Below are 25,565 nucleotides of genomic sequence, written 5' to 3'. Positions count from 1 at the left end.
AGAGCTTCTGTAAAGTTTGGAAGGTAGGAGACGAGATACTGGCAGAAGTAAAGCTGTGAGTACCGGGCGTGAGTCGTGCTTCGGTAGCTCAGATGGTAGAGCACTTGCCCGCGAAAGGCAAAGGTCGCGAGTTCGAGTCTCGGTCGGGCACACAGTTTTAATCTGCCAGGAAGTTTCAGTCAGTATACAGATGAAAAAAAAAATCGTATAACCGAAGTTTAATGGATTTCTGTTAGCATTCATGAGGACGAACTCTCACTTTTCATTATGCAGCGTCAACTTTCAGTTTTCGCACTATACACACATCTTATCTAGATCTTTTTCAATTTGTTTTGATTTTCTGATGACTTTACTAGACGAAGAACAGCATCATCTGTAAACAACCTGAGACGGCTGCTCATATTGTGTGCTAAAGCGTTTATATAGATAAGTAACAGGACATTGTTTTGTGGAAGTCTCCTTCCTGTATTTATCTATTTATAAAAAATAATTTTTTTGAATTATGTACTTTCCTTTAACGGCTCAAAAAAATTAATACCGCCAACCGTTTCGCATTGTTTGTTTTGCTTCATATTGCTACAGTAATTTCTTTAATTCAAGGTTAGTGCGCCGAGGCATGCAAAGTTGAATTGCTTAGTTAAACTTTTAAGGGTACAAGATCTGTAGGGGCACAGTTTCTGGTTACTTGGCGTTAATGATACTTTGTGTGTGTTTCAGCTTTGAAAAGATGAAGCGATGTCGGAGCAAGCTCAAGCTGGTAGTCTAATGTTAATGCAGCAGATGTTTAGTTCTTTCGTGAGTTACTGATTGGAAACTGGTAAGCTGCTTAACATTCATTCTACTACTGTTTAGGCCGGCCGAAGTGGCCGTGCGGTTAAAGGCGCTGCAGTCTGGAACCGCAAGACCGCTACGGTCGCAGGTTCGAATCCTGCCTCGGGCATGGATGTTTGTGATGTCCTTAGGTTAGTTAGGTTTAAGTAGTTCTAAGTTCTAGGGGACTAATGACCTCAGCAGTTGAGTCCCATAGTGCTCAGAGCCAAAATGAACTACTGTTTATTTTATCTGAGAGTCATGTGTACAATCTTTAAAGGTTTTGGCAAACGTCGTCGTCATTGTAATGAATAACTGCTTTATAGTGGCTGTTATAACTCTCCTTTTGTCTTCTTTATTTCCTCAGTGTTAAAAAAAGCCGTTGAGGCGCAAGTGTCATTAACAATTCTAACTCCGTCTGAACAGGACTTAAGGGCGGAACGGTACCGACCGACCATCGTGTCATCCTCAGACCATGGGTGACTAGCAGACGTGGAGGGGCATGTGGGTCAGCACATCGCTCTCCCGTTGACTGTCAGTTTTTCGTGGCCGGAACCCCTACTTCTCAGTCAAGTAGCTCCTCAGTTCGCCTCACAAGGGCTGAGTGCACCCCGCTTGCCAACAGCGCTCACCTAGCCCTGATGATCACAAATGCAAGTGCTAGCGGAGTCCGACTGTGCTTAATTTCGGTGATCATACGGGGATCGGTGTTACCACTGAGACAAGGCCATTGGATTTTCTTTTAAATTTTGGCCCAGTCCCTCGTCACTATCAGGTCAAAGATCCCTACCATTTCATTACCTCTATCTGCCATCCAGGCTCAGTTTGATTGTGTCCAGCCGTTTAAGTTCCTTTGTTGCTGTCAGAAGTGGCAGCTCTGATCGTAAATTTCGCGCTCTGTATACACCTAAAGCAATGAAAAAGTAAATTATATACTTTTCTGGTACACTACATACGCACGATAGATAAAATTTCATTGCTAGCTATTCGTCCTGATGTTACAATGTTACGCTGTGGTAATTTTTGAGACTGGCTGGTAACACGAGAAAGTTAATCACGAATTTAGAAGGAAGGTCAGCGTTGGTCTGAAGTTTGATGATTTATTAACAGCAAAATCGATTTTCGATCACATAATGATCATCTTCAGTGCATTAGCGTACAAATTAAAGCTCGTAGGCACTGGTGTCTAGTTATTACCAGTAAAATAAGCTATGAAACGATCACATTAATCTGATAGTTTCATAGCTTTTGCTGTTAATAAATCATCAAAATTACGACCAACACTGACCTTCCTTCTAGTTTTACTTATCATCTGATCGTTGTGCACCCAACACTCTATAGAGTCGCCAATCAATCACGAATTTGTGTACAACGTTGAAGGAAGCTTTTTGAACGAAGGTGAGCCATGGCGGCCCTCGGGATATCGACCCTTGCTCTATGTGTCGATCTATATCATAGTTCGATATTCGGTGAACTAGTTTTATGGGAATTTTGATGTGGTTTCTACCCGAGCGTCTGGGGTGTCCGTGATTTAACATTTACTGATGCTTGCTCTGAGCTGCAGGTATCTACACTAAATTTGATGGTCTGTGCTCCTTGCTTCGCACGCCCGTAGTCTAGCTGTATTCTGCCTGTCCCTCCGGCAGCTGTCGAGCTGTTACACCAGCGAGATATTAGCTGCGTCTACCGTTAAGTGCGACGGTGTTATCGGAGCAAATTCCGTGCACAGAATTAATACGCAAGATAAGTTTTACTCGTTTTGTTCTTCTACTGAAGTGTTTAACTCAATTTTGGAGTGTTTACTTTAATTGTTTGTGCTCTCCAAGCGTTACTAAATTATATTCTAAACAATAGGGTTTTGTGTATTACCGTAACTTCGGATTGTGTATTGGGACTAGTATATTTTTCTACTGTTGCTGTACTTTTATATTTCTAAAAGGAAAAAAGGGTCATATGTTAATATGTTAATGCTTTCCTAAAAATGTTGGTGGGGTCGGACAATTTCGGCCGTCCGTGGTATTCACTGAGAGTAAGGTGGGGGGGGGGGGGGTGTCGTATCTTGTCCCCGTTAATTTCGATTATTGTTCAGGATTATTTTAATAAGCAGGGGCTGTAATCTCATTTAGCTGGATCGAGTTCTTGCCCTTTCTTGTCATCGTCCTGTTCTTTCTAGGGGCAGATTATCATCACTACGTTTGCCGCCTCTTCGCCCCTTGGGGCTTTTGACAAACTGCCCATTGGCTTCTGTCTCGGGTTCTTCGGCCGACGTTCATCTAATGATTTAATGATTTTTCTGACGTTTGCCAGCCACTCGTGCTGGCGAAATGTCAGAAAAATCATCATTAGATGAACGTCGGCCGAAGAACCCGAGACAGAAGCCAACAGGCAGTTTGTTAACAAGTGGCCACGAAAGCGTTAACAATTTTGGAATTGTCATTATTCGTTCAACCTTTTATTGATTTGTTAAAATTGTTATCTTGCTCATGTGAACTGAAGTAATGAAGAGTTAGTTACTGATCTCTTGCCCACCAAAGGGTGGTTGTTTAAGTCATTCAAACAAATTTTGAAACTCCTTCAAATTAAATAATTGTTTTTCTGTCTGAGAGATTTATACTGTCGAATTGTTGTTTTAAGTTCATAAACTTAGTTTGAGTTTAGAAAGTCTTCATATTCATGTAAAGCTTGCTGTTTAATTCTTGAAGTTTTATAAATGAATCATTTTGTGTGCAATAAATCGTGAATGACGATCAGTGCTTGCACTAAAATCCTTATTGGCGAATTTGGTGCGTCGAGGATTCCGTATTACACGAGAGGACCTGTTATTTTCAGTTGCATGGAGAATACCGACGAACTAGTTCTGGGGTTTGTAACGGAACTGAAATGAGGGTGGGCTGACAGTAATTTGGAGCCCGCGCGTCGGAAACGGGCGCGCTTGTGTGAGACTGCCAGGGAGTGCACCCTGATGGCATCTATTGGCGAAACTGGGAATTAGCGCTACCTGTCAGACAATGCACTAAGCTCTCGGAGTCAAATGTATTCTTTTTCTTGGTAATTATAAGTTATTACTGTATAATTTAATGTTGTAAAGCGCTAGTAGTAAATCATTATGACTGGTATGAACTCCAGGGTAGTAAATATAAATATTCTTAAATACTAAATGATTTCAGTAAAAAGGTGGTAGGAGAACGCCCCCACTCTTGGTGATACGAGCGTAGCTAGGGGTAGCTGGAGACACAGGGACTGAACAATGGAATGGCCTGGGGAGTGTTGACGTGATCGGACGTGCGTAACTGTGCTCACGCTAAAATGATTGTGCAACAGAGAAGAGGCGAATATCGTCGCCGTTTTTGGAGTAAAACGCGACGAATGGTTGTTGAAGCCGCCTCTATGCCACTGGGGCTGTTTGTAAGAGTTCCTGCGCCCAGATTTTATGGCGGACATGCAGTAGCTTATACTAGTGCTACAGCTCGTAGTTCCAGCCGCCATTAAGGGCATGAGGCGTGAAGAGCTGCGTTAGCCACATGCATCTCACCACCAGCACCGACACGTCTACCCAAGGTAAGACTGCTTGCAATTGTTAAGTCGAACTTTGTATACATGTAAAAGGAGAATACCAGTTTTCTTTTATGCAAGTGCAGAGGACAGAATATAGTAATGAGTAAAATTACGACGCATGTTGTTCATTGTAAAGTGTAGTAACCTCAAACATAGTATAGTGAAATCAGACTGAGGCCCCCATCGCCTCTTTCATTTACAATTCTTTTGGTTGTAGAATACTTTAGCGTATAAGAATGTTGAAAAGAGCAATGGTCACACCAGAATGAGTCGCCTATTTATAGTTACTTAAATTTTTCTGAGTAACCTTTCAAGTAAAGTCACTTAACTAATTCTATATCAATTGTCGAAAGAGTAATATCCAAAATCATTAAATAAGTTGAAGGATAGAATTTTGTTAACCCAAGTTGCATAAACTGTCTTGGTAGTAATTACCAAGCCAACTCACAGAAATTGAGAGAGTATTTGCTTTGTAGAATCATCTAGAAGGATCAGAAATAGTAATATTCAGAATTAAGTTTAAATTCAACTCAAACCATTTCACTTTGAAACGAGCCAAAAATTGATTTATTCTTTACCCCTTCAGAGCTGGCGACCGTAGTTATAAGTATTTTCAGGAGGATTCGACGGTAAGTCTGCTGCTCTCGTCATGCTGATAGGATTATCCACTGCTGCTAGCAGTGGTGATTGGATACATAAGCTCACTACCAAGTTAAGTGGGTCAGGTAGGCAGTGTTACCGTGTGAACTGTAGGGCACTGTAGGCCGTGGATCGAACCCATTCAATCATCACAGCTCTTAGGGAAATAGTCCAGTTAGGAGTGTACTAATCATTAGGTAAATACTGGCGAGTAACGGTCAAAAATGTATACGCAAGTGAATTTAGCAAGGTCCACGTAGCACCTAGTTAATGCGGTGCAATGGCGAGGGTAGGAGTGGAGTAAAAGTGAGCTGAGCTTGTGGCAGCTGTGCTGTATTCAAATATTAACAACGTGCATTCACTACTACCTCTTACCATTAGGACTGAGCTATTTACAGTTAAAATACGTAGCAGTAAGCGCAAAGGCGTGACAGCTACAAGTCCGTATTGGTTTTATACATACGGAATTAGGAAGCGGATCATTCCGTCAGTGGAGGGGGTTAAAACAACCGAATCAGTTGAGAACATACCCCATTTACTGATGGAAAGATTCGGCGGTTCGGTCGCAGGTTTCAAGACAAGTTGCTCCGTGTGCACTTGCTGCTAGCCAACATCTGCTTCCTATCCAGTGCCTAGCGGTAAACCAAATGTGACGGAGGTTGCAGCCATGGCAACGGTCCAGACGGCAGCCAAGCAGACTGGTGGCGGGGGTGAGGGTTGGGACGAGGGGAGGGGAGGGGAGGGCCAGCGACGGGGTCGGGTTTCGCGTCGGCCGCCATCCGTCAACTGGACGGCTGGGGTATGGGGTGCGGCGCGCCACGGCGAGACGGCGACGGCGTTCTGTAACGTGAGGCCGGTCACCGCGGATCACTAACCCCAGTCTCACCCCTAACGCGCGCCCAACATGTTTACGGAGTAACGCCACGCTTGTCCTACTTCTTCGGTGGCGAAACCCCTATAGCGGAGTAGCCCACGCGTTTGACGTGTCAGATGCTAGCATGCGTTGATATGTCGATAGTGACGCAAGTAAACACAAACTGTCTCAGTTACGCATCTCTCAATGGTGAGCAAGATGTATGAGACAGGCAAATTCCCTCAGACTTCAGCTTTTGACAATGTTGACTGGAATACTCTCTTTCAAATTCTGAAGGTGGCAGGGGTAAAATAGAGGGAGCGAAAGGCTATTCACAATTTGTATAGAAAGCAGATGGCAGTTATAAGAGTCGAGGGACACGAAAGGGAGGCAGTGGTTGGGAAGGGAGTGAGACGGGGTTGTAGCCCCTCCCCGATGTTATTCAATCTGTATATTGAGCAAGCAGTAAAGGAAACAAAAGAAAATTCGGAGTAGGTATTAAAATCTATGGAGAAGAAATAAAAACGTTGAGGTTCGCCGATGACATTGTAATTCTCTCAGAGACAGCAAAGGACTTGGAAGAGCAGTTGAACGGAATGGGCAGTGTCTTGAAAGGAGGGTACAAGATGAACATCAACAAAAGCAAAACGAGAATAATGGAATGTAGTCGAATTAAGTCGGGTGATCCTGCGGGAATTAGATTAGGAAGTGAGACACTTAAATCAGTAAAGGAGTTTTGCTATTCGGGGAGCAAAATAACTGATGATGGTCGAAATAGAGAGGATATAAAATGTAGCCTGGCAATAGAAAGGAAAGCGTTTGTGAAGAAGAGAAATTTGTTAACATCGAGTATTGATTTAAGTGTCAGGAAGTCATTTCTGAAAGTATTTGTATGGAGTGTAGCCATGTATGGAAGTGAAACGTGGACGATAAATAGTTTAGACAACAAGAGAATAGAAGCTTTCAAAATAAGGTGATACAGAAGAATGCTGAAGATTACATGGGTAGATCACATAACTAATGAGGAGGTATTGAATAGAATTGGGGAGAAGAGGAATTTGTGGCACAACTTGACTAGAAAAAGGGATCGGTTGGTAGGACATGTCCTGAGACATCGAGGGATCACCAATCTAGTATTGGAGGGCAGCGTGGAGGGTAAAAATCGTAGAGGGAGACCAAGAGATGAATACACTAAGAAGATTCAGAAGGATGTAGGCTGCAGTAGGTACTGAGAGATGAAGAAGCTTGCACAGGATAGAGTAGCATGGAGAGCTGCATCAGTCTCAGGACTGAAGACCACAACAACAATAGCAAGACTAATACTAAGTTAATGTATAGAAATCGCTGTTTCTCCACAGCCATGTTGTCCAAATATCTTGCTTTTGTTTGATTCCTGGCCTGCATGTAAAAATCACACACAGAGCAAATTGTCCCTCCTGAAAAGTGTGTGACATTGCAGTTCATGCCACCTGGAATCACTGGACAAATTCTGGATGTTTGATTTTTCCGTGCCCATAAATCATATTATCGCACTATCTCCAGCTGCCCGTAAAAGGATAGCCAGTTTACGATACGCTCCATGACAGACTTTCGCATTCGGTTGCGTACCATCACCTTATATCAGTTGGATACCCAACTGAACGTCCTGCCCGGTTAGAAACTCCCAAGAAGTTCCCCTTCGATTTTGATGGTGCGAACCTTTGTGATCATTGTGGCACGCCCTTTTTCTTTCGGTATTCATTGTGCGAGTTAATGGTCTGTTTTGAGCCTTTCTTGAATATCGACGATGTCCAGTTTGTGAAGAGTAAGACATACAATGCATAGAAGATTGATCTCTGCAACACCCGACACTCATCTGTTCGTTGTGCTCCTAATGGACAGGGTGAATCATTAGCGGGTTATAGTATTCCTATCATATTTGTTAACAAAACTTTCAATTAAGTCTTATTGGATACTAAACTTGCGACCTTACACTCAAGCTGTACCGTGTTAGACATAATTAGACGAATGTGTTACTCCGGTTTTGGAGTCTTTTGTGACTTACACCATCCCACCGAAATTGTGGTCACAAAGAAGTGGCCATCGTTTCGCCGTTATGGTTCGTTGAACTCACCTGGGGGACACCTTCCCAAGGAGATGTCTCAATGTCTGTGGAGGAAAGGCAGCTAGTTCTTCCTCAAGAACCGAAACCAGAGAAGACAGTGATGTTTCACGCTGGAGTCTGAAATTAAGTCGGCGCTCCAACACCCCGAAGGTGTTCCAATGATTTCAGTTCGGGACTCTTGGCAGGCTAGTCCAATTCAGGAATGTTGTTCTCCACAATGCATTGCCTCAGAGATGCTGCATTACGAGAGGATGCAGTGTCATCGTCTACGAACTGTCACTACTGTACGCAGTATACAATGCTATAAAACGTCTTCTTATCAATCCTCAATTATCATTTACTTATGCGCAATGCGGGACACAGCCTAACCACAAAGCACGAACCTCTCCTGCCGACCCCACCCTACATGGAAACACTACTTCTTCCATATTACACTGCTGGAACTAAACATAATAGTACAGGGCGTAACAACTGGCCGGTTTTGAGCGCGAGTACTCGCGTCTGCTCAGGCACGTGCTCGCGAGCAGGTGCAAGGTCGCGGAGTAGGGAGGGAGGGGAGGGAGGGGAGGGAGGGGAGGGAGGGGAGGGAGGGGAAATGCGAGCGCACGTTTGAATGTGATCTCGCGTTATTAGCAGATTTAACTAGCCATCTGAATGCCTTGAACATTTTACTACAAGGTAAAGATCTGCTAATTACTCATTTCATAGATCGAATACGAGCTTTTAAAATGAAATTGAAACTTTGGGTGAATCAGCTGGAAACAGGAAACCTAGCTCATTTTCCTAAATTATCATCCATGCAAGATGTTCACAAAAACTGTGAACGTTATTCACCTAGTTTAGTTGATCAGCGCTTTCAAGATCTGACAGCACTAGACAGTGATTTTGATCTGATGATGATGATGATGTTTGGTTTGTGGGGCGCTCAACTGCGTGGTTATCAGCGCCCGTACAATTACCCAATCTTTTGCTCAGTCCAATTTCGCCACTTTCCTGGATGATGATGAAATGATGAGGACAACACAAACACCCAGTCATCTCGAGGCAGGTGAAAATACCTGACCCCGCCGGGAATCGAACCCGGGACCCCGTGCTCGGGAAGCGAGAACGCTACCGCGAGACCACGAGCGGCGGACAGTGATTTTGATCTGTCCTCTCCATATTCAGCGAATATTTAAGAGATTCGTCCTGAGCTGCAACAAGACATTATTGACCTGCAGTGTGACAGAGAATACAGAGACAAATTTCAGAACAAGAAAAACATTTTGGAATTCTACAGACACTTCCCTCAGGATAGATTTCCTCGTTCGCACAAACTGGCGGCTACAATAATATCAATGTTCGGTTCCACGTATGTTTGTGAACAACTGTTCTCTGCAATGAAATGTAACAAGACGCGCCTGAGAAACGCATTGTCTGATCGAAATTTAAACTGCACGCTGCGCCTAAAATGCACAAGAACAATTACTCTGAACTTAGACGCAATTGTAAACGGCCAGAAATACAAGATAACCGAGAATCCCACACTTCAGTGACACCTTTTATTGTGTAACAGTTCACAAATTAATGCGAATGTAGAGGCATACACTAAGCTAATAAAATTATGTGCCATGTGTACATTCTCCTTTATTTGTTTCATTTGTCGCAGTAATAATTCGTGAGTGATATCCCTGCAGGTGGCCGCGGATTTACATTGACTGGTGGCAGCTGTTAAGTGCCCCACGTGACTTTCCCCACGCTCCGCTCTGGTCCGGTAGTGGGGGTAGCGTGCTCGCGCTGCTCCGTGCTCGCGCCTTGCTGCTCACAGCTTGCTCCACGAGCACGTATGTTGTGAAGCCCTGTGATAGTAGGTAACACTTTCCAGGCATTCGCCAAACCCAAACTCTGCCACTGTACTGCCACAGTGTGCAGTGTGATTCGCCGCTCCAGAACACTCGTTTCCAGCCATCCACTGTCTAGTGTCGCTGCTGACTAAGCCACCTCAAGCATCGCTTCGCACTGACTACATAAATGTGTGGCTTACGAGGAGCTGGTCGACCAGCGTTCTCCATTCTAGAATAGATTTCTTTATTTCAGTCTATGATCACAAACTTGCTAGGTCCTCAGACGACCGATTTTGGTTAGCAGTGATCATCTTCAGATCTGTTTTAAAAACATGTCCCACTATACTGGAGCCATAGTGGCATCGCCAAAAGATAAAAGCAAAATCAGCAGCATGTCGCAGCTTGTGGTACCCCATTCTTTTCAACTCCCTACTCTCAGTTACTGAACTGGCTGTGTTAATGGTAGCACTTCCACTGATTTCATACCATTTTTGTGCCCACCCTCCGCAGTGCTCGACCATCTCTTTCCGGAGTACATAGTAGTGGTGGTGGTGGTGGTGGTGGTGGTGGTGGTGGTGGTAGTAGTAGTAGTAGTCGCTTTATTCATCCATAGATCTCTTTTTACAAGGATATTGGACTATTTACAAGTTTAGAACAATTTAAAATAAGCTAATTTGTATGCACATACTTTTACAGACTTCTACTTAGAGACAATCATTAGATTTACTCCTGGTATACGACACTTTTTTTTTTTTACAAATAACTTATTAAAGAATGTAAACATAGTGCGAAGGTGTTATGTGGAGCGACGGCCGAAGTGGCCGTGCGGTTCTAGGCCCTACAGTCTGGAGCCGAGCGACCGCTACGGTCACAGGTTCGAATCCTGCGTCGGGCATGGATGTGTGTGATGTCCTTGGGTTAGTTCGGTTTAATTAGTTCTAAGTTCTAGGCGACTGATGGCCTCAGAAGTTAAGTCGCATAGTGCTCAGAGCCATTTCAATGATTTTGTTATGTGGAGTGTTGGATGTTTTATAATCATTATTATTATTTATTTGTATATCTTTTCTTTTTACCAAACCCCTACTCTGTTTTAACTAGTAATCCTTCAATGTATGAAGTGTACCGCATAACAGGCACTTTTTAGCTGCCTTCTTAAATAAGTGTATTTTTGCAATTTCTTTAATCTCGTTTGCCTATTTATTGTACAGTTTTATTCTTTGGTAGAAAATGCTGTTTTGAGTTTTATGTTTATTTTTTCTCGGTAAATGTATGTTGAGTCGAGCTCTTGTTCCATGGTCATGGACAGAGGTGTTCGTGCAGTAATTACCAATATTATTTTTGATGTGTACAACTGACTGGTAAATGTATTCACACGGAGTAGTTAAAAGTCCCAGTGTTTTCAAAAGATCTTTTAAATGAGCTCTAATACTATTTTTGGTTATTATTCTTATGGCTCTTTTCTGCAGTTTGAAAATTGTGTTCATGTTTTGTGCGTTTGTTCCTCAAAAAAGAATGCCATAGCTAAGAATTGAGTGTACATATGAATAGTATGTAACTAAAAGAGACTGCATGTTACACACTGATGATAGGATTCTAAGGGCATGACATGTTGATGACATTGTTTCCAAGTACCTTTCCGTGTTCATACCACTTCAACTGAGAATCAATATTCATTCCTATAAATTTGCATTAATTAACCGTCTATAGAGGTGCCATCTACATTTAACATTGTCATTTTACCTCTTCAAACTGAAATCCATGGCATTAGTTTTCTCTATGTTCAATGTCAGTTCATTTCTTACTGACCAATTGTAAACTTCCTTGAGAGTTTCATTCGCTCTCTGTGCAAGGAGTTCTCTTGTTTCCTCAGTGACTATAATACTGCTGTCGTCAGCGAAGAGAATCTTTCCAACATGAGTAACACTACCGGGACAGTCACTGATGTATATCAGGAACAGTATCGGTCGTAATACGCTACCTTGCAGAACTCCTGTATTAATGTATTTTGATTCTGGTAAGTGTTTTACTAAATGTTTAGATCTATTTGAAGTATGTGTTATCTCTACTCGTTATACCGTATCTGCTAGGTATGATCGAAACCATTGATTAGCTACCCCTCTTATTCCTAATGGTTCTAATTTATGTAATAGAATTTTGTGGTCGACTATATCAAAGGCCTTAGAAACATCCAAAAGTATGCCTGCGACACACTCATCTTTGTCAAGAGCATCAAGGACAACTTTTGTGAATTCTATTAGGGCGGACTCCGTATTTTTGCCACTTCGGAAACCAACCTGTTATTCATTTAAAATATTGTATTTATTCAGGTAATTCATTAATCTGTCTTTCATAATTGCTTCTATTATTTTTGAGAATGGTGACAGCAGGGAAATGGGCTGGTAATTTTTTATGTCTTCTGCATTACCTTTCGTAAGCAAAGGTACAACTCTCGCCTTTTTTAACTGCTCTGGAAATATCCCTACTGTGAAGGATTCATTTATTATACTTGTTAAGGGGCCTTATATAATCTGTATGGATTGTTTCAGTACACACATTGGTACTTCATCTAAGCCTACTGACTTTTTATTTTTTAGTTTTTGAACAGTTTTATTGACTTCCTTCTCTGTGGTTGGAAGTAACATCACTGTATTCAGTGCAACATTATTTACAGGTGTTATATTAGTTTTGGGGAATTTTTGCTGTAACTTCTCTGAAAAACCTGAAAAATGCTCGTTTACATAGTTTTCTAAGTATAGTGGATCATTTACAACCTTATCCCCCTCCCTTAGCAGTATGTTATTGTGTGTTTTTTTGACGACATGAGGTCGGTCTGTTCTTGGTCTGGTTGCGGGCGTTCCTTTGCCTTTCTACTTGACAGTCACGTCACCAACATTCGACATGGGTAGTTTTGAAGCGTTGAAACGGGTAGCTTTAAACGCGTTGATATGTCCTTGGTGGATTTGTTACTCCGATGACATCAAGTGACTACTCCACTTTCCAAGTCACTGTACCCTCCTGAACCCACAATGCCGCAGTTACTGCTTCTCTCCTTCAACACTATAACCTCCGCTTCCTTTTACAGTGATGAGTAGGCCTCCCGTGACTTCTAATGGTCAAACTGTGTGTGTGTGTGTGTGTGTGTGTGTGTGTGTGTGTGTGTGTACTTCTGATCAGACAGAGTATCTATGATGATAGTAACTCCTCACAGTCTCACTGTTTCAGGTATAATGAACCTGGTAGCTGGCTTGCTGAACTATAGTTACGCGATTTATTTGCCATTTCTGTTTCTCACATTAGTGTGTACATCATGATTCCAACCCACTACGGCGCTAAATGTTTGACATTGTAAGTCTGAGAAATTAGGGTTGTAACTCTGATTAACATTGCTAGTTTTACATACATCTGACTAATGTTGAATGTACCAGTACGTTTGATACTAAAAGAGTATACTTGACTAAGCGTGGTTATTTAAACAGATCTGATTAATACTGAATACACGAACACAACGAACTGTACAACGTAAGAATATGCTTCTAACTGTACCGAATATCTAAACGCAACGGAATTAATTTACAGTTAAAGAAAAATGCACACGTGGATAAAACCTCTGACTGGATAAGAGCAACACACTATCTGCTCTATTGCTCTGTACCTAACCAACCTTTGAGTATTGTGGCAGCCCTGTAGAGACAGCAGACAATCGGCACTTACTGGGATACGGATCGCAGTGCACTTCACACTGTAACAGAAAGCTGAAACAGAGCGATGCAGTTTTAGGTCTTGTAAGTAGCCATCGTGCAATTGACCAACTTAGTCCTGATCATCTGGTAACCAAAACTGTCGTATCTTCTAGTGCAGATTATCTTGTGCTACCTCTCTGGACATAACAGCTTAATATTCAGACACAGGCTCTCTTTTTTAAAAAAGGAATCGAAGTTGCCGATATAACGTGAGCAGAACAACTCGAGAGATGTACATCATTTGCACGCCGCAAAATTTATACTCTACATTAATGAACTAAAGACACCCATGTCCAACTCATCTTGCGCGTTTCTTGCCCCAGAACAAAGCAATCAAGAAGATGGGAAATCTGTAACCAAAACTCAAGTCGTCTCTTTTCACTTGGACTGTCGAGTCTTAAAAATCGCAGTAGTTACACGATACATAATGTACAGATAATTCTAGGAAGTTACCAATCAAACTCTTCTGCCTTCTACACACAATCGCCATGGTGGCATCGACTTTCCGCGGTTTACAGCATAAATCATCTCGAAATTGACTCAATAAACGTAACTTCCGATAGAAAATGAGAGAGAATTCTTACCTCGTAAATTCCGCTCAGGTTCTGGCTCCATTAATCACTGTCCGACAATACAAAAGACTCTGTCAGTAGCCACTACGTGGTACGAAAAATCTCGAGTTTCCGATGAATTTATCCTCGAAGTCGTTAAGGGTTCACCACTCATTTCAGCGTAACAAATTCCCAAATAGTTAAGAAATACGCAGGCAAGAAGCAACCACAATATCGGCTTATGAACTCATACGAAAGAACATGGCGAGAAAATTGGTACGTTAATTTGAAAGCATGACACGTACGGAAAGACGACATAAGGAAACGTTACGAGGCCAGGTATTCATATATTAAAAGAGCAAGGTAATATTAATACTACCTGGTATGGAAAACTTGAGAACGAAAAGTAACTTTCGAGTACTCTGTGACAGCCAAGACAGCCAAGAAACATATCCCGATGAAACTTGGACCACAGATAAACAGGACATAGTACGGAATGTAACAAAGAAATGACAGTTTTAGTCAAAGACAATAATAACACTTAAGTCACCGTGGTTGTTGTTGGTCCCCTGGGCATTATAAAAGGCGAGACATGGGAGGCTGTGGGAGAACCACCGAAGTCAATGCATCTTCTGTAACTTGCTGCTATGCTGTCCAAAAGATTGGCGAGTTCTCGTGGTAGGACTTTCCATTCCTCAACATACGCGGTTGACAATTGGTGGATGGCAGTTTGTGCATGTTGGCGTGGACATGCTGCAGTTAGTGTCTCCAACGCATCGCGCCCATGATCGGTGGGAATTACGTCTGAGGGACGGAATACCTGGTTCACCAAAAAAAATCATGTTCGACGATATTTCATTTCTTGGTGCATTAAGTATTCCCACCCTGCCCCATTTGACGGTACGTCCAGAATCACTATACATACTGAATCTGCCCTCATCCTACAGCTCATCCCTCGTCTGTCCAGTCCCTGTGGTCTTGGCACCTTTGAAAACGGCGCCGCCGACGTGCAAGTGTGTCATCGGAACACAACGTATTGTTCATCGGGCGGTAAGGCGACCCCAATGCAGTCTTCGTGGCACTGTGAAGAGTGTCACTGCGTGCCTTGCAGTCCTGTTAAGTGTGGCTGCAATTGCACTCGCAGTTTCACTACTGTACAATGTAGCTGTCTGCTGCTCTAGTTGACCGAAGTCTACCATCTTGTCCTTCGGACAGCAGTGCTCGTGGTTCGAAACGCTCTCCATCTATGTGAAAAAATGCTTGAGCAATACCAAACTCCTGGGCTCCATCTGTAAGTAGGCTGTTTATGTTTTCTTTATGTAAGTAGGCTGTTTATGTTTTCTTATTGGCAACGTTACGTAGCGCTCTGTATGAAAATCACTGGCTGTGCTGTGTGCAGTCTGTGGCTAGTTTGCATTGTTGTCTGCCATTGTAGTGTTGGGCAGCGGCAGCTGGATGTGAACAGCACGTAGCGTTGCGCAGTTGGAGGTGAGCCGCCAGCAGTGGTGGATGTGGGAAATGAGATGGCGGATTTTTGAGTACAGAATGGATATTATGAACTGCTATGTATATTATACTTTTTCAACACTATTAAGGTAAATACATTGTTTGTTCTCTATTAAAATCTTTCATTTGCTAACTACGCCTATCAGTAGTTAGTGCCTTCCGTAGTTTGAATATTTTATTTAGCTGGCAGTAGTGGCGCTCGCTGTATTGCAGTAGTTCGAGTAACGGAGATTTTTGGTGAGGTAAGTGATTTGTGAAAGGTATAGATTAATGTTAGTCAGGGCCATTCTTTTGCAGGGATTTTTGAAAGTCAGATTGCGTTGCGCTAAAAATATTGTGTGTCAGTTGAAGCACAGTCGTGTGCAATTGTTCTAAGGGGACGTTTCACATCGTCAGATTTCTACTCCCCTACAGTTCTCAAGATGATTATTCACTATGTGAAGTCATGAAAATCTGTCCGGGCCATGTTGTAATGAACCAATCACGTTCCTTTCAGAGTATACAGACACAATAGCCGCTTTCTTAGCAATCATATACAACCGCTCACTTGACGAAAGGTCTGTTCCTAAATACTGGAAAGTAGCACAGGTCACACCAATATTCAAGAAAGGAAACAGGCATAACCCATTGAATTGCAGACCCATATCACTGACCTTAGTTTGCAATAGGGTTTTGGAGCATGTATTGTACTCTAACATTATGAATCACCTTGAAGAAAATGACTTATTGATACATAACCAACAGGGATTCAGAAAATATCGCTCTTGTGCAACACAGCTAGCTCTTTATTCCCATGAAGTAATGAGTGATGTCGACAAGGGATCTCAGATCGATTCCATATTCCTAGCTTTCCATAACTCTTTTGATACCGTTCCTAACAAGCGACTATTAATCAAATTGCGTGCATATGGAGTATTGTCTCAGTTGTGTGACTGGATTCGTGATTTCCTCTCAGAGAGGTCACAGTTCGTAGTGATAGACGGTAAATCATCGAGTAGAACAGAAGTGATATCTGGCGTTCCGCAAGGTATTGTCATGGGGCCTCTGCTGTTCCTGATTTACATAAATGGTCAAGGTGATTATCTGAGCAGCCCCCTTAGATTATTTGCAGATGGCACTATAATTTACCGTTTAGTAAAATCATCAGACGATCAATTCCAGTTACAAAATGATCTAGAGAGAATTTCTGTATGGTGCGAAAAGTGACAATTGGCACTAAACGAAGAAAAGTGCGAGGTCATCCACATGGGTGCCAAAAGGAATCCGATAAATTTTGGGTATACGATAAATTGCACAAATTTAAGTGCTGTCAGTTCGACTAAATACATAGGAATTACAATTACGAGCAACTTAAATGGGAAAGACCACAAAGGTAATATTGTGGGGAAGGCGAAACAAAGATTGCGCTTTGTTGGCAGAACACTCAGAAGATGCGACAAACCCAATAAAGAGACAGCCTACATTACACTTGTCCGTCCTCTGCTGGAATATTGCTGCGCGGTATGGAATTCTTCCCAGGTAGGATTGACGGAGGACATCGAAAAAGCGCAAAAAAAGAAAAAAAAGGCAGCTCGTTTCGTGTTATCGCGCAATAGGGGTGAGAGGGTGAGAGTCACTGATATGATAAGCGAGTTGGGATGGCAGTCACTGAAACAAAGGCGGTTTTCCTTTGCGGCAAGACCTATTTACGAAATTTCAGTCGCCAACTTTCTCTTCCGAATGCGAAAGTATTTTGTTGACACCCACCTACGTAGCGAGAAATGATCATGATAATAAAATAAGAGAAATCAGAGGTCGAACGTAAAAGATTTAAGTGTTCCTTCTTTCCACGTGCCATTCATGAGTGGAATGGTAGAGAGGTAGTATGAAAATGGTTCGATGAAACCTCTGCCAGGCGCGTAAGTGTGAATTGCAGAGTAACCATGTAGATGTAGAGCACCACAACCGTGCAATGTAAATGCTCGATAAGTGACACACACTGGGTTTTCCTGCTCCTTCAACTATCTCGTGTTGTGGGTCCAATCCCCTTTGGCGTTATGGCCATGCTGTACTCACACCATGTGGCATCCAACTTTTGTGCGCTACAGAGGCATCTGGGAGCATGTCACCGCACTTTAATTTCTACGGAGTAGTTAATATGTTGAAACTTCCTGGCAGATTAAAACTGTGTGCCCGACCGAGACTCGAACTCGGGACCTTTGGCTTTCGCGGGCAAGTGCTCTACCATCTGAGCTACAGAAGCACGACTCACGCTCGGTCCTCACAGCCTTACTTCTGCCAATATCTCGTCTCCTACCTTCGAAATCTTACAGAAGCCAGGAAGTTTCATATCAGCGCACACTCCGCTGCAGAGTGAAAATCTCATTCTGGAAACATCCCCCAGACTGTGGCTAAGCCATGTCTCCGCAGTATCCTTTCTTTCAGGAGTGCTAGTTCTGCAAGGTTCGCAGGAGAGCTTCTGTAAAGTTTGGAAGGTAGGAGACGAGATACTGGCAGAAGTAAAGCTGTGAGTAGCGGGCGTGAGTCGTGCTTCGGTAGCTCAGATGGTAGAGCACTTGCCCGCGAAAGGCAAAGGTCCCGAGTTCGAGTCTCGGTCGGGCACACAGTTTTAATCTGGCAGGAAGTTTCATATCAGCGCACACTCCGCTGCAGAGTGAAAATCTCATTCCAGTTAATATGTTATTTTACTTTTCTATCTTGTTCTTAATTTTTGCAGAGCAGTACAGAAATTTTATCAATTTATCGAACTGATTAATTAAACAGGGAGGAGATATGTAATGGCAAAAATGAGGTGAAGTTATTTCTCCTTGCGCAAGCACCTCATACAAATAGCTCTCTCATATTAGCAGCATTGGGGACGGTGATGTTTATCATAGGCACTGTTCCAAGCACAAGTGCCCTCGTGAGTCTGTAGCGACGGTTTTTGGTTCACTCGTTCCCGCGATGTCCATTAGTGAGCCTTACGGTACCCAACTTGACAGTGGTCGCAGATTGTGCTCAACTCGACAGTCATTTTCTTACGGAGTTACAGATTACGAGGCATTTTTGAGTACACGAAAGCCCGAATATGCGTGAGAGAGAAATACAGGGTCATTACAAATGACTGAAGCGATTTCACAGCTCTACGATAACTTTATTATTTTAGATATTTTCACAATGCTTTGCACACACATACAAAAACTCAAAAAGTTTTTTTAGACATTCACAAATGTTCGATATGTGCCCCTTTAGTGATTCGGCAGACATCAAGCCGATAATCAGGTTCCTCCCACACTCGGCGCAGCATGTCCCCATCAATGAGTTCGAAAGCATCGTTGATGCGAGCTCGCAGTTCAAATGGCTCTGAGCACTATGGGACTTAACATCTATGGTCATCAGTCCCCTAGAACTTAGAACTACTTAAACCTAACTAACCTACAGACAGCACACAACACCCAGCCATCACGAGGCAGAGAAAATCCCTGACCCCGCCGGGAAACGAACCCGGGAACCCGGGCGTGGGAAGCGAGAACGCTACCGCACGACCACGAGATGCGGGCAGCTCGCAGTTCTGGCACGTTTCTTGGTAGAGGAGGTTGAAACACTGAATGTTTCACATAACCCCAAAGAAAGAAATCGCATGGGGTTAAGTTGGGAGAGCGTGGAGGCCATGACATGAATTGCTGATCATGATCTCCACCGCGACCGATCCATCGGTTTTCCAATCTCTTGTTTAAGAACTGCGGAACATCATGATGGAAGTGCGGTGGAGCACCATCCTGTTGAAAGATGAAGTCGGTGCTGTCGGTGTCCAGTTGTGGCATGAGCCAATTTTCCAGCATGTCCAGATACACGTGTTCAACCGTTTCTTCGCTCACTGCAGACCGACCCGTTGATTTCCCCTTACAGAGGCATCCAGAAGCTTTAAACTGCGCATACAATCGCCGAATGGAGTTAGCAGTTGGTGGATCTTTGTTGAACTTCGTCCTCAAGTGTCGTTGCACTGATATGACTGACTGATGTGAGTGCATTTCAAGCACGACATACGCTTTCTCGGCTCCTGTCGCCATTTTGTCTCACTGCGCTCTCGAGCGCTCTGGCGGCAGAAACCTGAAGTGCGGCTTCAGCCGAACAAAACTTTATGAGTTTTTCTACGTATCTGTAGTGTGTCGTGACCATATGTCAATGAATGAAGCTACAGTGAATTTATGAAATCGCTTCAATCATTTGTAATAGCCCTGTATTTATGATACTTGGTTAGTCTCTCTCTAATCCCGCATGTCAGAGAGGCATGCGACTTGAATTAAAATACACACGGGCACCAAACAATAACACGAAAAGCTATCTGCTGTTACTGAGAGAACCACACATAGCAGGGGCCTTTCAATATGTAACTTGACACTGATACTTATGAATCTTAGTTTAACGTCTTTTATGTTTTATTTCTTGAAACAGTTTTCTCTGCTCACCTTATCTGTTAATGGTATTAAGGAAAAAATGAATGATATTTATCTTTCACAGTCCGGCATCACAAATGAGTGGTCAGCGTGGCAGAATGCCATGTGAAGAGACCGGTTTCGATTTCCAACCAGGTCGGAGATTTTTTCCATTCGGGGACTGGATGCCGTGTTGTCTTCATTATTTCATCCTCATCAACACGCAAGTTGCAGAAGTGCCATCAACTAGAAATACTTGCATCAGACAACCGACCTACTCGACGAGAGGCACATACCCAAATGCGCACTTCACATTTCATTTCTCTTTTACACTGAAACGTCCCCTTCGAAAAATTATACGAGACTTTGCTTTACTGACACACAATATTTTTAGCGCAACGCAATCTGACTTTCAATAATCCCTAAAAAAGAGTGGCGCTGAGTAACATTAACCTATACTTTTCACAAATCACTTATCTCACAAAAATCTTCGTTACTCGAACTACTGCAATACAGCGAGCGCCACTACTGCCAGCTAAATAAAAGATTCAAACTACGGAAGGCACTAACTACTGATAGGCAAAGTTAGCAAATGAAAGATTTTAATAGAGAACAAACAATGTATTTACCTTAATAGTCATCAAAAGACATATATATAGTAGTTCATAACATCCAGTCTTACAAATTTCAAAACTCCGCCATCTCTCTCCCCACATCCACCACTGCTGGCGGCTCACCTCCAACTGCGCAACGCTACGCGCTGTTCACATCCAGCTGCCGCTGCCCAACACTACAATGGCAGACAACAATGCAAACTAGCCACAGACTGCACACAGCACAGCCAGTGATTTTCATATAGAGCGCTACGTAACGATGCCAATAAGAAAACATAAACAGCCTACTTACAACACTGATTGCAATGTTTTCACAACTATATCCAAATTTCGGTCTAGACTGATTGGTTGCCATCGTATGTGTGAACATGCCATTTTTAAAAATTCTTAAGAACTCTTGGCTGTCCTCTTCAAAAGAATGTTTAACCCTAAAAAAACGCAGATCAACCTTGGTTCGCACTGTAAAATGGTCTAAGGTAGATACTAGAAGGAGTTATTCGTTAATTCAATTGGATCTTTGTCCCATTTGGTTTTTTACTGAACATATTGTCTTCTGTGAAGTTTGGAAGCTAGGAGGTGAGATACTGTCTGAAGTAACGCTGTGAGATCGAGTTTTGAGTCGTGCTTGGATAGCTTCGTTGGTAGGGAGATTGCCCACGAATGACAAAGGTCCCGAGTTCGAGTCTCGGTCTGACACACAGTTTAAATCTGGCAGTAAGTTTCATATCAGCGCACACTCCGATGCAGTGTGAAAATTTCATTCTGCATAGTGGTACAGCTTCCTAGCGGTACTGAGTTCTTCAGATGGTTCAAATGGCTCTGAGCACTATGGGACTTAACTTCTGAGGTCATCAGTCCCCTAGAACCTAGAACTACTTAAACCTAACTAACCTAAGGACATCACACACATCCATGCCCGAGGCAGGATTCGAACCTGCGACCATAGCAGGCGCGCGGTTCCAGACTGTAGCGCCTAGAATCGCTCGGCCACTTCGGCCGGCCGTCCGTGGCAGAAGCGCGGTTCAGCACTGAAGAGCCTAGAACAGCTCGGCCACAACGGCCGGCTATTGAGTTCTTGCTCTCGTGAAATTTTGACACTGAGCCACCCGTAACGTGGCAATTGACTAAACTATCTATGATATTACTGGCGTTGTTTTCTAATAGAGTAACTCTTTGTTCAGGATTTGCTTCATTTGCAAATTCGGTATATGTAATGAACGCACAAGTCACACAGGATTTGTTGTGGACTGCCATTGTCATTACGCGCCTCGCACGTTGCATAAAACGTATCACTGATGCTTTTTTCGTTTTCGTCGAATATTTTCCCAAATCTATCATGTAAGAGTAATACACATAGTTGTTATGTACAGTATTAGTAACTCGGTTGTTGCACGTATATTTCAAAAGCTCTCACACTGCATATAATCGTTGGGTAGTGTTCAATGTCATTCTGTTATTTATGTCACTGTTTTTATATGATCCAATACTTAGGAAGTCATATAAAGGATTTATTTCCTCTCCCGATCCCAAAGTACCCTTTTCCTCTATATTTGTAACTCCATTAGTTATAGTTTATGTTGTTAATATTATAGTAAAATGTTTCCCACTGAAAAAGTATTTATCGCAATTTTGGTTATTTTTTAAAAAATGTACTTAAAATGCATTGTCATGGGAGTCAAGATAAACATTCTCCACGCACAATAACGTATATTGTAAAGTAATACCGTGTTTCATAATGTAACATGTATATGCAGGAATTCTAATACTTGTGGCGGGAATAACTGCTTCAAATTGAAATAATACTGTAAATCATTGTCAATGTACGCCGTTCACTTCAGTCATCTTGTGACCGAACATGTTTACCTCGCAGTGCGCTCCACAGCGGGAGCCAGTTTGGCGTCTAATGATGAGTAGAAGCTAATTTTGACGAGATGCTATGTAGCCACAAAGTGTGCAGGTTAACTCACGCGTCACTGCAATTACCCCAAACGTTATTATTTTGTAAAAGTTTGTTAATCTGTTTTAATGTTAGACAAATGTACCACAGATGTGATGATGCTGTTAAAGCGAAACATGTAATAAAGATTTTAGCGACTAAGACAAAAGAACGTTCGTGAACCAAACCGGGTCGCAGACCCAATGAAAGGCTGCGTCCAGTAATTATCAAACAGTTGGCAAACCAAAAATTATGTAACACGTGTGCTTTGAACTTGTAGCCAAATACGTGTTATGATTCCTCATATCTCAAATCACTGAATTTAGGTATGAAAATATTTATTTGAATACTTCCTGAACCAAATAGATCAGGATATGAAACTTCCTGGCAGATTAAAACTGTGCCCGACCGAGACTCGAACTCGGGGCCTTTGCCTTTCGTGGGCAAGTCCTCTATCATCTGAGCTACCGAAGCACGACTCACGCCGGTCCTCACAGCTTTACTTCTGCCAGTATCTCGTCTCCTACCTTCCAAACTTTACAGAAGCTCTCCTACGAACCTTGCGGAACTAGCACTCCTGAAAAAAGATCACGATATGATTTAAGAACCGCACCTCTACATACTATTGCCAATAGGGAGCCTCTCGCTATGGTATGTTCCGCAGAATCCATCACTAATTTGCCAGAACATTGTGAAGTGGCTCTTGCATTATTAGACGCAGAGAAACTAAAGCCTGGGCAAACTCGTGCTCTCGTTGCAATTCGCCGATTGTCCTCGGAGGATGCCTTCCGCAGTCGAGGGCGAAACGTCCGGGGAGAGTGTTATGTATGGACCACGGCATCTCAGCTCGGAAGTGTTAAGTGATGACAACATCTGCCATGAAAACCTTCATTCTATGATCAATGAAAATTAGGTTTATTGAAATTAATAAAACTTCAGCTCTCCTTCTTTACATCGTAATTACACAACACTATATCTAGTTCATAATGAAGTCTCTGTCTTTGAAGTGTGTGAGAAAACCTTAGTCCAGTGGACTGTCAGCCGCGAAAAAACAATCACAATTACCGGAGTCAAAGTTCTGGCTCAAGTGGAATTGATTATCTAATTGCACGAACTTAGCATCGGACCAAAATATGGAAGTCTCTGAGGTCAGTACTGTTGGCCAAGTCTCGGCGTATCTCGAGGTCGACTACTGCGGGATCCACGTGGATCCGGAGGCAAAGAGTAGGGTCGAGGGTCGGACGTCAGGTCGCGAGATGATTCCAGGCGAGATTCTGACTGAGAAACAGTGGCAGCGGTCGGTGTAAAGCCGACAGAGCTCGTCTGTGAAGAACTGAACTGACTAGCTGTAGCTGTGGCCTAGAAGCCGTTCAGGCGCCAGGATACGGTTGGACCTATTTTTTGAGTGCGTAATCCTGCGGGACCAAGTAGGTTCACGCTCTCTCTCAAAAGAATCCCGCTGTCCCCCCCCCCCCCGTCTCCCCCCTCCCGTCGGCGAGACGTGCACGCGGAACTGAAGTGATGGTGGTCGCCTTTGGAGCCCCTGCGACTTCTGAGATAGACCATCCGTGGTGCAGGGCTGTTAGGCTGGAAGGCTACGAGTCCCGACAGCACGTTGTATGCAGAAATCATGTCTTTCAGAACAGCACTCGACGACTTACCTTTCTCCGCCTGTAACCTTAATCCATGCAAAGAATGGTATATTTACTACTAATGGTTCGCAATACTATGACCAGTTCAATTAATTCTTTTTGCCTTATCTAAGCATAGCAACATTTAACTGTGATACTTAAGGTTAGAAATGAAATGATGCAAGTTGAATGAAATGATGCAAATATAAATATCGTTCTCAAAACAGTGCAGATTATTCACGAAGACCACATGGGCTCTCACTGTAGCTAACACAAAATAATTTTTTCGAAAAGAGTAACGAAATTACGTATTCTCGATACAGGACTTCTAGCAATACACATAATTTATAAGTCAGGAGAGGATCGTAAGTTTTTATCTACAACATGACTGACAAAAAGTTACTATAATCAGCTTCCATTCCATGATAAGTGAGAACTGTGAGCCTTCCTTTGACCACGTTCAAGTGTATCGCTGCAAAACGACTGTGCATACACGTAGGATGCACAGCTGAAATATCCCGTCAGTCACTTATTAGACACAATGGCAAGTAACTGGAAAGATCTCACCCATAATCTTCATTGTAGAAGTTCAGAACCAGCTCACATCAACACTCAATGAACCAAGAAGCAGAAGCCCAGACCGCATCCAATACATAAAACAAGGAAGACATTGGCGAAAACATTAGGAACTGTATCAGCTTATGGTCCCACGCCTGAAATGCGTTTCCCGTTGGCTGATGGCCTTAAACAGCCCAGCGAAGATACAAGCTCCAATGGACATTCAAAGAGAGAGGTCAAATAGGTTGTTTCTACCAATCGAAGCCGGGCTAAATAGACACACAGAAAGTGTTACGAAAATGACTCGCAATTTAAGAAAAGTGGAAATATTGGGGGGGGGGGGGGGGGGGATGAATGTGGTAATGAACCGGGAACTTCCACGTTGAAAATTAGAACATGAGTTGTATTAAGATTCCTATTGTGTGTTGTCATAACACGCTGCAGTGAAGTTTTGAATTGTGCTTTTTTGTTCACAAACCCATTTTATTTCAACTTTCTCCGTTCGTGTTCACCTGTGAGATATTTTCATTTATTGTTTCTACTCAAAAAGCTGGTACACTTTGTCCACGTGAAGTCGTTCATTCTTCGTAAGTGACCATAGACCATAACATGTGATTGCGCGTTATGTGTGTATAATTCTCTATATGAGGACTACACAACACACGTGCTCGCGGAGCAAGCTGTGAACAGCAAGGCGCGAGCACGGAGCAGTGCGAGCACGCTACCCCCACTACCGGACCAGAGCGGAGAGTGGGGAGAGTCACGTGGGGCACACAACAGCTGCCGCCAGTCAATGTAAATCCGCGGTCACCTGCAGGGATATCACTCAC

The 25,565-nt window shown here is 42.9% G+C and overlaps 1 protein-coding gene across 1 annotated transcript in view; it reads left to right on the top strand.

The window, feature by feature from the left end:
• Positions 1-746: 746 nt before the first annotated feature.
• Positions 747-25,565, top strand: part of LOC126150146 (uncharacterized) — a 79,742-nt gene continuing 54,923 nt past the window's right edge. The window contains exon 1 of the mRNA XM_049915856.1: positions 747-817. The gene's annotated coding sequence lies outside the window, so the exon portion shown is untranslated. The remainder of the gene's footprint in view (positions 818-25,565) is intronic.

The sequence above is a fragment of the Schistocerca cancellata genome, chromosome 2 (assembly GCF_023864275.1).
Source record: "Schistocerca cancellata isolate TAMUIC-IGC-003103 chromosome 2, iqSchCanc2.1, whole genome shotgun sequence".
Classification (NCBI taxonomy): domain Eukaryota; kingdom Metazoa; phylum Arthropoda; class Insecta; order Orthoptera; family Acrididae; genus Schistocerca; species Schistocerca cancellata.
Note: the sequence above shows the minus strand (reverse complement) of the source record. Positions and strands in the feature narration are given on the sequence as shown.